At 42.4% G+C, this 16,004-nt stretch overlaps 1 protein-coding gene and 1 long non-coding RNA gene across 5 annotated transcripts in view; one reads left to right on the forward strand and one right to left on the reverse strand.

The window, feature by feature from the left end:
- STARD13 (StAR related lipid transfer domain containing 13) overlaps positions 1 to 16,004 on the forward strand; it is a 457,620-nt gene that overhangs the window by 175,008 nt on the left and 266,608 nt on the right. The gene's annotated exons all lie outside the window — the stretch shown is intronic.
- LOC117871048 lies at positions 1,666 to 11,636 on the reverse strand. Its single transcript, XR_004644134.1, has 3 exons — positions 11,483 to 11,636; positions 4,355 to 4,498; positions 1,666 to 1,705 (listed from the first exon to the last, which is right to left on the reverse strand). It is a non-coding gene; the product is annotated as an uncharacterized LOC117871048 (long non-coding RNA).

Below are 16,004 nucleotides of genomic sequence, written 5' to 3' on the forward strand. Positions count from 1 at the left end.
TTTGGATAAAGGTAGGAAGATTTTCATTGTCATCTCTTCAGAACCTTTTAAGGTTAAGTCAATCCTTGTACTGTATACAACTGATGTAACTATTTACTTTTATAATTGGCCACTTTCAAATATTATGGGCTTCCTGTTAGAAACTCAGAACCATTTTAGTTTAGATGCACGACTTTCAAAAATAGGCCTGAATAAGTGGCTTCATTTTAAAAATTTATCAGCACCCCCAAAAGCTCCCATTAAAGTCAAAAGGAGTTTCTGGGTGCTCAACACCTTTGAAAATCAAGCCATTTATTTATGCGCTTAAATATGGACTTAGGTGCCTCACTGTGGGTTCCTCAATGCTTTTTGATCTGGGGTAGATCAAAATGCACTAGGGAACTTCTAGCACACAGCAGGGTCCACCAGGACACTTAGTGCATGGCAGATTTGTGCAGGGTAGATTTACGCCCCAGCTCGCCATAAACTAAGTGTTCATGTAGACAAGCTCTTAATAGCATCTAGTACTGAAAAATGTGTGGTATAGTCTTATCTCAATGTCTAATATTTATGTCAGCAACTCCCTAGCTAAACATTAAGATGAAAGTATACATTTTACCCCTAAATCTTTCAGTGAAGAACATTATTATCATGAAGATATTTTCCTACTATTATTGTTCTCAGTGAAATGAAGGTTACAAAGTTGCTAAACCATGCCCTTTTTGACATGGGTTACTGTAGAGCAGGGGTGTCATTTGCTATGCGTTGGAGGGGGCAGTTGCCCCCCAAGACCTAGATTTGCCTCCTCCCAGACCAGACGTTTCATAGCTCCCGGCCAGCTGTCACAGTGGTTTCTCCCCTGGGCCTGCAGGAGCCACGGTGGGGTGGGCGAGCCTGGGGCTCCTAATCGCTGCATTGTCAGCACTGCCCCCTCTCTGTCAGCAGTGGCAGCAGCAGCCTAGCTTAAAACTGAGCACAGAGCGAACTGGGCCCCCATATCTGCTCCAGACTGGCCCTCAGTGAGAAACACACACATGCCCTGCCCACCCACCCCCCACGTTGCTCTAGGCAGGACTCGTACACAACTTCCCCATCTCCCTCTGAGATGCAACAAGCCCACAAACCTTCCACAGGCAGCTGCAGCTTCAGAGGCACATATTAAGTGCATTAAAAACTGGCTAACTGATAGGTCTCAAAATTTAATTGTAAACAGAGAGTCGTTACTGAGTGGATGTGTTTCCCATGGAGTCCCTCGGGGATCACTTCCTGACCCTATGCTATTTAATACTTTTATCAATGATCTTGAAGAAAATACAAAATCATCACTGATAAAGTTTGCAGATGACACAAAAATTGGGGGAGTGATAAATAACAGAGGACAGGTCATTGATTCAGAGTGATCCAGATTGCTCTGAAACAGGGCACAAGCCAACAATATGTATTTTTAATATGACTAAATGTAAACGTATACATATAGGAACAAAGGATGTAGGCCATGCTCACAGGATGGGGGACACTATCTTGGGAAGCAGTGACTCTGAAAAAATATTTGGGGGTCATGGTGGATAATCAGCTGAACATGAGCTCCTAGTGTGATGCTGTGGCCAAAAGAGCTAATGCAGTTCTTGGATGAATAAACAGGGGGATCTCAAGTAGGAGTAGAGAAGGTTTTTTTACCTCTATATTTGGCACTGGTGCATCCGCTGCTGGAATGCTGTGTTCAGTTCTTGTGTCCATAATTCAAGAAGGATGGTGATAAATTGGAGAAGGTTCAAGGAAGAGCCAAGAGAATGATTAAAGGATTAGAAAACCTGCCTTATAGTGATAAACTATAAACAATCTGTTTAGTTTAAGAAAGAGAAAGTTAAGGGATGACTTGATTACAGCCTAAGTATCTACCTGGGGAACAAATATTTAACAATGGACTCTTCAATCTAGCAGAGAAAGGTATAACATAAGCCAATTGCTGGAAGTTGAAGCTAGACAAATTCAGACTGGAAATAAGGTGAAAATGTTTAATGGCGAGAGTAATTAACCAGTGGAACAATTTGCCAAGGGTTGTGGTGGATTCTCCATTGATTACATTTTTAAATCAAGACTGGGTGGTTTTCTAAAGGATGTGGTCTAGGACTTATTTTAGGGGAATTCTATGGCCTGTGTCACACAAGAGGTCACAGGCCTTGGACACTGTGACCCTTTGTCTAAGCCATACTGGTAAAAGCCCAGTTTTGCTGGTATATATTTTGCCAGCACAGCTATGTCAGTCAGGGATCTCCCCTCCTCACACTCACTTAACTATCTGTCTGTAGTGCAGACATATCCTAAATAAGGACTGCAGCAGCAACACTGGGCACTTGGATCACTTAATAGGTGTATATTCCTCACCAAAGCTGCACATCTTCCTTAGGTATTAATGTAATTCTCAAAGAAGGCTGAAATGATTCATCTCTTTTGAAACACCAGAAGAAAAATTTAAAAAAGTTTGTCCAGAGATAAAATATTTAAACAAGACAGACTCCATTATAAAAAAAAACCCTCTTAGGTTTATTTAAGTTCAATGTAAACTGGACTAATTCCTCATAGTAATTGTTAGGATGGTTACTTGAATACTATAGTATTAAATATTCTCTTCTGTAATCAAACTTTAGTTCCTGAATAGCATAGCGGGCTGCACAACTATGTATGGAGAGTAAATGAAAAATAAAAAATATAAATGAAAAAAGTGAGTTAAATAATGGTGATTTCTTAAACTCACAAATCAAATAAATTCATAGCTAAGAGTGCTTCTCCATTCTTAAATCACGTGGCCATGCTACATTTTCCCATTCTTTTAATCATTTGAATGAGAAGGAGTCTTGAAACAGTTGGTGATCATTTACACTTGATCAGAAACATGGAGGCATAAAGTGCGTCCTTGACCCTTTTTTCTTACCGTTGAACCTTGTCCAGTGTAAACATTTAATGTTGTTTCAATTAATATTTTAATGTAATGTCATTCCTTTTCATCAGTTGCAAAATTTGAATGGGGTGCTCCCAGTGACAGATGGGTTTTACAGTTCAGTTCAGATAATAAGCCTCTGCATATTCTTCAAATTCAATTTATACCAAATCTCTTTTAATTCTTAGAAAACGTGCAGGATCACAACCACTGTTTAATCAAAACATTGTGTGTTCTAGGATATGCAATATGCTCTGGAAAAGCCTCAGAGTGTGTGAAATTTGAGTTCAATAGCCGTGGGTATTTGCGAAGAGGTTCTAAAAGGTGCTGGGCCCTAGGTTCAAATATGGCTTTCTGGATACCAGACCTTAATAACAGCTACTCTCAGACTTTCCTTCTCAAAGACAAGTTGCCAGTGGCAAAGGAGGTTCAGGCCTCCCCAATTCTTTACTGTGGTTCTGGAGATTCAAGGCCAGAACTTCATCTGCTGTAAATCAGCATCACTCCATAGATTTCTTCATACATAACTGAGGATCTGGCCCACAAACATGTGTGCTGTGATGTATACTCATCCTTTTGGTGCCTACTAATTGGGCTAATGGAGATGTAGTATAGTCTTTTCAAGCCTAAGATGCTAGGGCTGCTATCACAGCAGGCCACTGAGCATGTCTGGGGTTCTGTGCTAGCAGCAGCAAATGTTGCCATCACAGAACTTCCATAAATATAAACAAATTTCTAAGTTTAATTAGCAATTTTTGCCAGTTGCAAGCCAGAATAACAAGATGGGATTCAAGTTGTATTTACATTAATGCCCTTTAACAATGTTTCACATATGCTAGTTGTTCCTGGAACATCAGAATACAGCTGTCAGGAAATAGTATTAAAATTGAATAACAGTAGGTATTTGCTGAGTTCCTATACCATATTATGATTTTTTTTATCCATTGTGGATTGCTCAGTGATACTAGATGGAGGGAAAACAAATTATACAATCATTTATTGTGGAACATATATGGGTGAGAAATTGACAGCAACAAAGTTTTTGCTTTAAAAATGTGTGCTCTTTGGACCTTATCTTAAGCTGCCATAAATCAGAGCAACACCGATTCACCCCAGCTGAGGCTCTGGTCCTTTTGTCTAATAACTGCTTCTCATACAAGTTATAGAGGAATCGTGGCTTAAATCTGGCTGCTAATCGTGGCTTAAGTCAGGTACTGGCCATTGAGTTGAATTATGAGATGGAAAACAAAGAAGGGGGATGTTTGTCTCATAATTTGATTAAAGACTATGAGCTATATCAGATGATAAAACTCTACAACTAAATGCTATCAGAAAGAAATGATGAAAACACTAATATACATACAGTATCAACCACGTCAGATGTTATGCAGTTCATCCAAAATGACGTATTTTTCTTACATTCTATTTTAAACTTACCCTAATCAGTTACTTGGAATTATATAACCTAAATTCAGTTCAGAAATGTCCTGTGGTTGCCAGGAATAGTAACACTGCAGGAGGGTTGTGGTGTGTTTCTCTAGAGGATCCTTGAATCTTTCTCAGGAAGGTCATTTTGCTCAGCTTAAAAAAAAAAGAGAGAGAGAGAGAAATAGAGAGAGATGTTTATCTGCATTGCAGAGAGGTATAAAATCAGCTGATCACATGGCTTCATCTCCAAGGAGCAAAAGGTACGGCAATAATATGACTGTGTTATGAATACATTGGCTTGGCAAGCCTCTGTTTCTGAGATGTAACACATGCCAATTTTTTTTAAAGCACTCTAAGGGAGCATTAGTTTGTTCTTCTGATTTGAGAAGTAAAGATCGTCCCATACGCCTTAAAAAAAAAAGAGAGAGAGAGAGAGAAAGAAGAATGAATATGAATAGTTCATGCATATAAATAGGTCTCAAGTAGCTTACAATGGCATGTGTGTGAGAGAGAGAGAGATCCAGACAGTTTATGTACAATCTGATGAATAAGCTCAACCTTTGCTTGTTTGGGGAGGAGTGGGGAGCATAGGCAATTAGAGAGTTCATCACAAATGCTTCAAATAAATTTAAGATGTTGGTTATGACCCATAAAGCACAGGACTTGCCTACCTAAGATAATGTCTCTTTCCCCGTGACATATCGTAAAAGCTGTGGTCAGTGGAGGTGCTCAAGCTGGATCCTCATTAATAGAGAGGGGGCAACCTGCTAGGTGATCTCTGTGAGAGCTTGGGACTTGGGAGTTTGCTGCTGCCTTGGACCAGACCAGCCAAACCTAGTGACCTGAGTATTCTCCAAAAGCCATTTATTTGATCAGGTTTTGGGGCAGGTTGAGGTATGTTGTTAGAAGGGCTAAAGGGGCTACTTTGATTTATTGTCTCGCTAAGTATCAGAGGGGTAGCCGTGTTAGTCTGAATCTGTAAAAAGCAACAGAGGGTCCTGTGGCACCTTTGAGACTAACAGAAGTACTGGGAGCATAAGCTTTCGTGGGTAAGAACCTCACTTCTTCAGATGCAAGTAATGGAAATCTCCAGAGGCAGGTATATATCAGTGTGGAGTTAACGAGGTTAGTTCAATCAGGGAGGGTGAGGTGCTCTGCTAGCAGTTGAGGTGTGAACACCAAGGGAGGAGAAACTGTTTCTGTAGTTGGATAGCCATTCACAGTCTTTGTTTAATCCTGATCTGATGGTGTCAAATTTGTAAATGAACTGGAGCTCAGCAGTTTCTCTTTGGAGTCTGGTCCTGAAGTTTTTTTGCTGTAAGATGGCTACCTTAACATCTGCTATTGTGTGGCCAGGGAGGTTGAAGTGTTCTCCTACAGGTTTTTGTATATTGCCATTCCTGATATCTGACTTGTGTCCATTTATCCTCTTGCGTAGTGACTGTCCAGTTTGGCCAATGTACATAGCAGAGGGGCATTGCTGGCATATGATGGCATATATAACATTGGTGGACGTGCAGGTGAATGAGCCGGTGATGTTGTAGCTGATCTGGTTAGGTCCAGTGATGGTGTTGCTGGTGTAGATATGTGGGCAGAGTTGGCATCGAGGTTTGTTGCATGGGTTGGTTCCTGAGTTAGAGTTGTTATGGTGCGGTGCGTGGTTGCTGGTGAGAATATGCTTAAGGTTGGCAGGTTGTCTGTGGGCGAGGACTGGCCTGCCTCCCAAGGTCTGTGAAAGTGAGGGATCATTGTCCAGGATGGGTTGTAGATCACTGATGATGCGTTGGAGAGCTTTAAGCTGAGGACTGTAGGTGATGGCCAGTGGAGTTCTGTTGGTTTCTCTTCTGGGCCTGTCTTGTAGCAGGAGGCTTCTGGGTACATATCTGGCTCTGTTGATTTGTTTCTTTATTTCCTTGTGTGGGTATCGTAGTTTTGAGAATGCTTGGTGAAGAACTTGTAGGTGTTGGTCTCTGTCTGAGGGGTTGGAGCAGATGCGATCGTACCTCAGTGCTTGGCTGTAGACGATGGATCGTGTGGTGTGACCGGGGTGGAAGCTGGAGGCATGAAGGTAGGCGTAGCGGTCGGTGGGTTTTCGGTATAGGGTGGTGTTAATGTGGCCATCGCTTATTTGTACGGTGGTGTCCAGGAAGTGGACCTCCCGTGTAGATTGGTCCAGGCTGAGGTTGATGGTGGGGTGGAAGCTGTTGAAAGCATGGTGGAATTCTTCCAGGGTCTCCTTCCCATGGGTCCAGATGATGAAGATGTCATCAATATAGCGTAGGTAGAGAAGGGGCATGAGTGGACGAGAGCTGAGGAAGCGTTGTTCCAGGTCAGCCATAAAAATGTTGGCATATTGTGGGGCCATGCGGGTGCCCATAGCGGTGCCACTGGTCCGGAGGTATATATTGTCACCAAATTTGAAATAATTGTGCGTGAGGATAAAGTCACAGAGCTCAGCAATAAGTTATGCTGTGTCATCATCAGGAATACTGTTCCTGACAGCTTGTATTCCATCTGTATGTGGGATGTTTGTGTAGAGAGCCTCTACATCCATGGTGGCTAGGATGGTGTTTTCTGGGAGGTCACCAATGCATTGTAGTTTTCTCAGGAAATCTGTGGTGTCACGGAGATAGCTGGGAGTGCTGGTGGCGTAGGGTCTGAGTAGGGAGTCCACATATCCAGACAGTCCTTCAGTGAGAGTGCCAATGCCCGAGATGATGGGGCGTCCAGGATTTCCAGGTTTGTGGATCTTAGGTAGTAGATAGAATAACCCCGGTCGGGGCTCTAAGGGTATGTTGATTTGTTCCTGTGTTAGTGTAGGGAGTGTCCTGAGTAGATGGTGCAGTTTCTTAGTGTATTCCTCAGTGGGATCTGAGGAAAGCGGCCTGTAGAATTTGGTATTGGAGAGTTGTCTGGCAGCCTCCTTCTGGTAGTCAGACCTGTTCATGATGACAACAGCACCTCCTTTATCAGCCTCTTTGATGATAATGTCAGGGTGGTTTCTGAGGCTGTGGATGGCATTGCGTTCTGCATGACTTAGGTTATGAGGCAAGCGATGTTGTTTTTCCACAATTTCTGCCTGTGCACGTCGGCGGAAGCATTCTATGTATAGGTCCAGACTGTCATTTTGACCCTCAGGAGGAGTCCATGTGGAGTTCTTCTTCCTGTGTTGTTGGTGGGAGGGTATCTGTGTATCAGTGCGCTGTTCAGTGTTATCATGAAAGTATTCTTTGAGTCGGAGACGGCGAAAGTAGGCTTCCAGATCACCACAGAACTGTATCATGTTCGTGGGGGTGCTGGGGCAAAAGGAGAGTCCCCAAGATAGGACAGACTCTTCTGCTGGGTTGAGTGTGTAGCTGGATAAATTGACGATATTACTGGGTGAGTTAGGGGTACCCCTGTTGTGGCCCCATGTGGCAGGTAGGATTTTAGACAGCTTACGGTCCTTTTTCCTTTGTAGAGAGGTGAAGTGTGTAATGTAGATCTCCTGTCTTATTTTAGTAAAGTCCATTTGTGTGGAGGGTTGGTTATTTATGGAAGTCTCCAGGTTGGAGAGCTCTTTCTCTTAGCTGTCTGGCTAAGTTAATTGATTATATATGATTACATTTTGCTGCTGGGTGAACCTGCTTTACAACTGTAAGTCTAAATAGTTGTTAAGGTGCTTAGAGCTTTTGGTGTGGGCTTTTTAATTGTAATTTAAATCTAAAGAAATTATAACAAAACCATGATCATGCTTTGACATGTGTGGCATCTTTCAGCTGAGGCTCTCAGAGGACTTTTCAAAGATGGACAAGTATTGTTATTCCCAGTCTACACATGTGGAAACTGGGATTCAAAGAGATCAAGGCTCAGTCTTTCAATGTACCAAGGGCTAGAGTCACAAAGGGGATGTAGGTGCTCAACTGCCACTTTAGGCACCTAAGTCCTACAATCAAGCACTCCTGGTATTCACAAAACTCCTGCTCAGCTTCTGCCTAAACTTGTAGGTGCCTAAACTCACTTGTCACCAAAGTTTTAGCCGAGTAATAGTACCCTAGGTGTCTATGTTTCTGCCTCTGGGCATGCACACAACTTCCTCACTGTAGGACCTCTGGATGCCAAAGTCCCAGTGCAATGTATGAATAGGAGGAAGATAGGCTTTCCTCTGCCTAACTTCCCTGCGGGGCCTGATCCGGTAGTCATGCTCAGAGTCACTGAGACAGAGAGAGAGCATGAGGATGACTTGGTAACTTAGTGGTTAGAGCACTCACCCAGAACGCGGGAGACCCAGCATCCAGTCACACTGCTTCAATGATTAGTTAGCAGTGGAACAGCTTCAACAAGAGAGAATGAGGGAGCCCTACATGAGAATACCCCATAGCCCTGTGGTTAAAGCACTCACCTGTGAGGTGGCAGATCACTGTTCTAATCCCCTCTCCTCAGGTGGAGGAGGAACTTGACTTGGATGTCTCCCGAAGGCAAGTACCCTAACCACTGAGCTAAAAGTTATGAGGGGAGCTCCTCCTCTTTGCTTCTTTCAAGAAATGCCTTAGGCACCTAACTCCCAGAGGAGTTAGGGTTCACAACTGAGAATCCCAGCAGAGAACAGTGCCTCCCTGCAGCTCAGATTTAGACACCAAACTTTCCGAGCAGGGAGAGCAGGGATTAGGACATACCCCCTCTCTTTGGTCTCTCCCAATGGCTATTTTAGGTGGGAAGCCACCTACCATGCTGGGTTTTGTGAATCCCATTCTTGGGCACCTGTCTCCCTCCATTCATTGTATATGGTGCCCAAGTGCTTGGCTCAGTCTTCGTAAATCCCAGTGGTTTTCTAGACGCCTCAAAGTTAGGCTTCTCGCATTGGTGTACAAACACCCTAATGTATGTCGTTTAGCCTGTCTCCCATTAGTAGCACTGTATGTTGCGGGCCTCTTTGTGTCCGTCCCCCCTGTCCTTCCTACGTCCAATCTCATCTCCCTGGCTATGTCTCCTCTTATTACACTCAGTATTGTTGTAGTCATGTTGGTCTCCGGATATTAGAGAGACCAGGTGGGTGAGGAAATGTCATTTATTGAACCAACTTCTGTTGGTGAAAGACACACGCTCTTGAGCTACACAGAGCTCTGTAACGGTGCTGGTTCTGGCAGGACCCAAGTGAGAGTGCCAATTCAGGACAAATTGCTTAAAACAGGGCAGTTACAGCCCAAGGCTGGGGTTTTTCCACCTCTAAAGCAAACCAAACCAGCCAGCCAAAGAGGACTTTGGTCTCACCCCACTGGCTAACTACAAGTCACACAAGCAATTCCCTTAGACACTCCAGTTTCCCAGTATCACCACCAGTGCCACTCGTTGTGGGGATGAATGGTTATGAAAACCAAACCCCAATAAAAGAAAAAAAGGTCCTCTAGATCCCAAAGAATCAAGCCCCAGACCCAGGTCAATATACAAATCAGATCTTACCCACAAATCACGCTGTTGCCAATCCTTTAGAATCTAAAATCTAAAGGTTTATTCATAAAAGGAAAAAGATATAGATGAGAGCTAGAATTGGTTAAATGGAATCAATTACACACAGTAATGGCAAAGTTTTTGGTTCAGGCTTGTAGCAGTGATAGAATAAACTGCAGGTTTAAATCAAGTCTCTGGAGTACATCCCCAGCTGGGATGGGTTATTCAGTCCTTTGTGTAGAGCTTCCATTTGTAGCAAAGTCCCTCCATTGGTAAGAAGCAAGATTGAAGACAAGATGGAGATGAGGCATCAGCCTTTTATAGTCTTTTCCAGGTGTAAGAACATCTCTTTGTCCTTACTGTGGAAAATTACAGCAAAATGGAGTCTGAAGTCACATGGGCCAGTCCCTGCTTACTTTGCTGAGTTGCAAGGCGTATCTGCCTTCTCTCAATGGGTCAATTGTATAGTTGATGGTCCTTAATGGGCCATCAAGCAGGCTAGGCAGAGCTAATACCATCTTGTCTGGGATGTCTCCCAGAAGCATAGCATAAATTTGAAATACGGACAGTATAGAGCCAATATTCATAACTTAAACTACAAAATTGATACACACATATAGACAGCATAATCATAACCAGCAAACCATAACCTTGTCTTAGACACCTCATTTGACCCCCTTTATACAAGATTTGGTGCCACCACAGGACTTTGGTTGCAACCATGTTCTATATGGTCCCAGATTATGTCAATAAGATCACAAGCTCTTCTTCAGGTCTTCAGATTATACACTGAAATGGACAGTATATTTTTTCTTTCCATCATTTTAGCACCCTTGAATTTGTGCTTTATTGCATAATTAGATCTTTAAAGTCTTTTATCATAAATTAAGCAGTTCTCAAAATATTGTAATTTACTCTGTACTTATTAGAGATATTCATCCAAATCATGCCATGAAAGATTTTTGCCTATTATTAGATGAAATAACAGTATTGAAATTGATTTGAGTTGGCCTTAGCATATGTTCTAAACGCTTATTAAATGTGTATCTGAACAGTATTAGAGATATAAAGATGAGAATTGGTTTGTACATACTATGTACAGATGCACTGACTCAATTAAGCTGTTCCCTAAAGCATGCAGCTTTTAGCTCTTTTGTTTATAGTATTGGATACAAATATAGTTGGTACTTAAGCACATGCTTAACATGAAGCATGTGAATAGCCCCATTGACTTCAGTTGGACTACTCACGCGCTGACAGTTATGCATGTGTTTAAGTGCTTTGCTGAATCAGGACAATAATATGCTCCTATTGGGTGCAAGAATTCTCATTACCCAGTCTGGCATAAAATTACACAGCTAGTCTCACCTCCTTAGAGTTGCCATCCTGAGTTATCAAGATTTTGCAGCATGCTCCCCCTTGCCTAACCTAAGAATCACAGCTATCCAAAGTATTGCTTGGAGATAAAAATTGCAGCTATCTAAACTGCACCTGGTCTGCTGCCTGAATCACTTCAGACTTAACTGCATCCATTACTGACAATGGATGTTGTTGCACTGTGAAATTTGCACTTTCACTGTGAAAATATTAATTTTCAATTATCACAAAAGTTCAGTGTCCTTGAACAGAGGCAGAGAGGATTATTTGTAAAACAACCACTATTAAATACTGTATACTGTACATCACAAGAAAATTGACTTCTGTGCTTACTCTCTTTTGGCCTGGAGCAAAGTAGGTACTTCCAATTGTGGGGCAGTTTCTGGACTTGGTTTATAAGGAGTTCACTTGGAATTTATGAACTAGAAAGACAGTTCCATTTTAGATACTTGATGCCTCTATTGCTGGAATACATTAAATTCTTCACGAGGAAGGCAGAGCCATGAAACCTACAAAAGAGACAACATGTCATTTGCAAAAAAAATTGTTTCTTTTAAAATCTGGCATTATTGCCGACTGCTAAACAAACAGGAAACTACATAGGCAATCAGAGAAAACTGAATACAAATTGAAAGTGATGTAAAATAGGTCTCTAGTAAAGAAATTTTACACTGGCCTTAACATTCATACAGCCACCCACAAATTCTGCTTTTGTTGGTACATTGGGAGAAGCGGTGATGCTGCCTAATACATCCCCTTACAAAAGGACTTCTGCCATCCAGGGTGTCTTGAGTGATGCTTGGGGAACAGAGATTGCTGCTCTTCAGTGTAGAAAGAGTGTGCCTCTGCCTGCTGCCAGCAAGCACTTGCATTTGTACTGGTCAGCTTAGTTCCTTAATTCACAGTCCAGCCCCCAGGGGATGTGGGCGTGTGCTAGTCTGATAGTCCTCCTCTCTGGAAGGATCCTGCCTGTTCATGCACAAGGGGAAGAGGCTTCCTTACCCTTGCCTCCCCCACTTATGTACTGGCACAGCAGAGGGCAGGATACAGCCTGTTAAAGTGTAACTGATTTTCTGAGACTCTACACTGGACCCTTTCCCATCTAATATACACTGCAAACATGTTTCAATGAAAAACTTTCGACCAACTCTACACAAAGCCCATCTGACTCCTTGGCTCAGTCTCCCTTCCTAGGGGCAACATCTGGTCCTTCACCAGTCTTTATAGTAACTGTAAGCAACTGAAGTGCTTCCCAGAACCTGCATTATCTCCTTCTATATTTCTTGGGTGCCTGAGGTGTAAAACCCCATCACAAGCTTGCAGTAAAAAGCTGGACACTCTTTAAAGCTTGTGATGTAAAGCTAATGATCTGCAGGCATTTCTATTGATGCAGGGCCTTGCTAACCTGCAGTGAAGACAAGCCCACAGTCTGATCTCCAACCAGCAGAGTACTTCCGTGGTTCAAGCTGCTGCTGCTTTCGTGTGGCTTAAAAACCGGAATGTTAGATGTCCAAGTCCAGGTTAGCAATCCAACTGATTGCTTCAGGTGACATGGAGTGGATGGCAGAGAAACCCCTGGGATGTGATGGCTTGGAACACTAGTTGACCAGGTGTTCCATAGTTTGAAGCCCATTTCTGCAGTCACAAATAGGATTGTGTCTCAGTCCCATTTATGAAGGGAGTAGGTGCATCTGTTGTTGGATGTGCAGATGTGGTTCAAAGTGGACCATGTTTTACATAGAAGTGAAAAGCCAGTGGTTTCTTTTTGGGGGGTTCTTGATGAGGTGTTTGGCATCCTTCCACCTTGCTCACTTACCAGTTCTGTTGTTTCCAATATTGTGTAAGACAATGATTTCTTTTCCTTCTAATTTTTGTCCATTTGCATTGGGCAGCCATTAACATCCCTTCCTCATTCTTCCCCTTCCTGACTCTGCAACCCCTCCTTTTCTCTCCTACACACATACATTACGGAGGGTAGTGAAATTAACTTCTGTTTTTATTCCTGTCCGTTTTTATACAACAGTATAACTGATTATACTAGCACAGCTCTGAGCATAACTGATATTAACACAGCTCAGAGCCTATTAATCTTTAATTCTGCTGCAGAGCCAAGAGCCCAGAACAATGATTTTCACTAATAATGTAACACACTGCCATGTCGGATCACTATAAGACTTCAATTTCCTGGGATGTGAAAGAGATATGGCATCATAAACAAGATGTTTTCAGTCTCCATAGGCTGTCAGCTTGCTTAGTTACTTTTGTAAAGAGAACCTCTCAGTGGCCATCAAGACCAGACATGCTGAAAGGAGGTAGAATTAAGGACTTAATTGTAAGGAAACGGTTGTTCAGGATGGAGGGCTAACTGAAAATTCAAGACCTCTCTCAGACCAAACTGTAATTTTTGTCTCTCTGCTCTCAAGGTGTCCCTTTGGCCTAGGATTTGGGTTTGACTAGATTCCTCTTGTTCCCTCCTTCTCACAAAACTGTGCGCAAGCACATTGATAAAACTATAGAAATCTAGGACTAGAAGGGACCTTGAGAGATCATCAAGTCCAGCTCCTGCACTGAGACAAGACAAAGTATACCTAGACCATCCCTGACAGGTGTGTGTCCAATCTATTCTTAAAAATGTCCAGTGACAGGGATTCCATGATCTCTATTGGTAATTTACTCCAGAATTTAAATAGCTGTATTGTTAGAAAGATTTTCCCAATATATAAACCTAAATCTCCATTGTTGCAAATTAAGCCCATTACTTGTTATCCTACCTTCAGTGAACATAAGAATGCCCATACTGGGTGAGACCAATGGTCCATCTAGACCAGTATCCTGTCTTCCAATAGTGGGCAATGTAAGGTGCTTCAAAGAGAATGAACAGAGCAAGTAATCATCCAGTGGTCCATCCCCTGTCATCCACTCCCAGCTTCTGGCAATCAAATGCTAGGGACAACCAGAGCATGAGGTTGTATCCCTGGCCATCTTGGTTAATAGCTATTGATGGACTAATCCTCCATGAACTTATCTAGTTCTTTTTTTGAACCCCATTATAATTTTGGACTTTATAACGTCCCCGGCAATGAGTTCCACAGGTTGACCGTGTGTTGTCTGAAGAAGTATTTCCTTTCATTTGTTTTAAACATGCTGCCTATTAATTTCATTGGGTGACCCCAGATTTTTGTGTTATGTGAAGGAGTAAACAATACTTCCTTATTCAGTTTCTCCACACCATTCACAATTTTATAGACCTTCATCACATCCCCTCTTAGTAGTCTCTTTTCCAAGCTGAAAAAGACAGTCTTTTTAATCTCTCATATGGAAGCTGTTCCATACCCCTATTCATTTTCGTTGCCCTTCTCTGTACCTTTTCCAATACTAATAAATCTTTTTTTGAGATGGGGTAACCAGAACTGCACACAGTATTCAAGGTGTGGGCATACGACAGATTTATATAGTAACATTATGATATTTTCTGTCTTATAGTCTATCCCTTTCCTAATAGTTCCTTACATTCTGTTAGCTTTTTTGACTGCTGCTGCACATTGAGAAGTTGTTTTCAGAGAACTATCCACAACGGTTCCAAGATCTCTTTCTTGAGTGGTAATAGCTAATTTAGACCCCATCATTTTGTATGTATAATTGGGATTATGTTTTCCAATGTGCATTACTTTGCATTTATCAACTTTGAATTTCATCTGCCATTTTATTGCCCCATCACCATGTTTATTGAGATCCCTTATAACTCTTCGCAATGTGCTTTGGACTTCACTATCTTGAGTAATTTTGTATCATTGGCAAATTTTGCCACTTCATTATTTACCCCTTTTTTCAGATCCTTTATTAATATTTTAAAAAGCACAGGTCCCAGTGCAGGACCCCAGGAAACACCACTATTTACGTCTTTCCATTCTGAAAACAGACCATTTATTCCTACCCAGGGGCAACTCTATGTATTTTGCCGCCCCAAGCACAGCAGTCAGGCAGCCTTCAGCGGCATGCCTGCGGGAAGTCCGCTGGTAACGCGGATTTGGCGGCATGCCTGCAGGAGGTCCACCAGTCCTGGGCCTTCGGAGTACCCCCGCTGAATTGCCACCAAAACTGCGGGACCGGCGGACCTCCCGCAGGCATGCCGCTGAAGGCTGCCTGACTGCGGTCCTCATGGCGACCGGCAGGCCACCCCCCACGGCTTGCCACCCCAGGCACACGCTTCATGCGCTGGTGCCTGGAGCTGCCCCTGTTCCTAACCTTTGTTTCCTGTTTTTTAACTAATTACCAATGCATGAGAGGAGCTTCCTTCTTATCCCATGACAGCTTACTTTGCTTAAGAGCCTTTGGTGAGGACCTTGTCAAAGGCTTTCTGAAAGTCCAAGTACATGAAGAACAGTTGTTCACCATCCTCTTTATAGCCGTCATTAACATATTTGAAGACTGTTATCAGGTTCCCCCCCTTGACTTCTTTTCTGCAGGCTAAACGCGCTCAGTTTTTTTTTTAAACCTGTCCTCATTGATCAGGTTTTCTAAATAAGACAAAACCACCAAATCAAATACAATATTAGAGCAGCAAGTCACAGAAAGAATCAAGTCAGTTGTGACAGATATGATGGAAGGGATTAATGAAACCCCTTTTTTGGAGTACTTTCTGCTTATGCTTTTTATACAGATAGCAAGTAGGTGTTCCTGATGCACTAAAAGTAAATCCTTGTACTAAATGGGCCTTGGCTCTTAAAACTTGGATCTAGCCTATGTTGTTATAATTTTTGGAAGTTTATGAGCCAGATTATCAACTGCTGAAAATCAGCATAATTCCATTCTGTAAATTAATCAGAGAACTTTTTGATGTTTAAATGTGATAAAT

The sequence above is a fragment of the Trachemys scripta genome, chromosome 1 (genome assembly GCF_013100865.1).
Source record: "Trachemys scripta elegans isolate TJP31775 chromosome 1, CAS_Tse_1.0, whole genome shotgun sequence".
Lineage (NCBI taxonomy): Eukaryota > Metazoa > Chordata > Testudines > Emydidae > Trachemys > Trachemys scripta.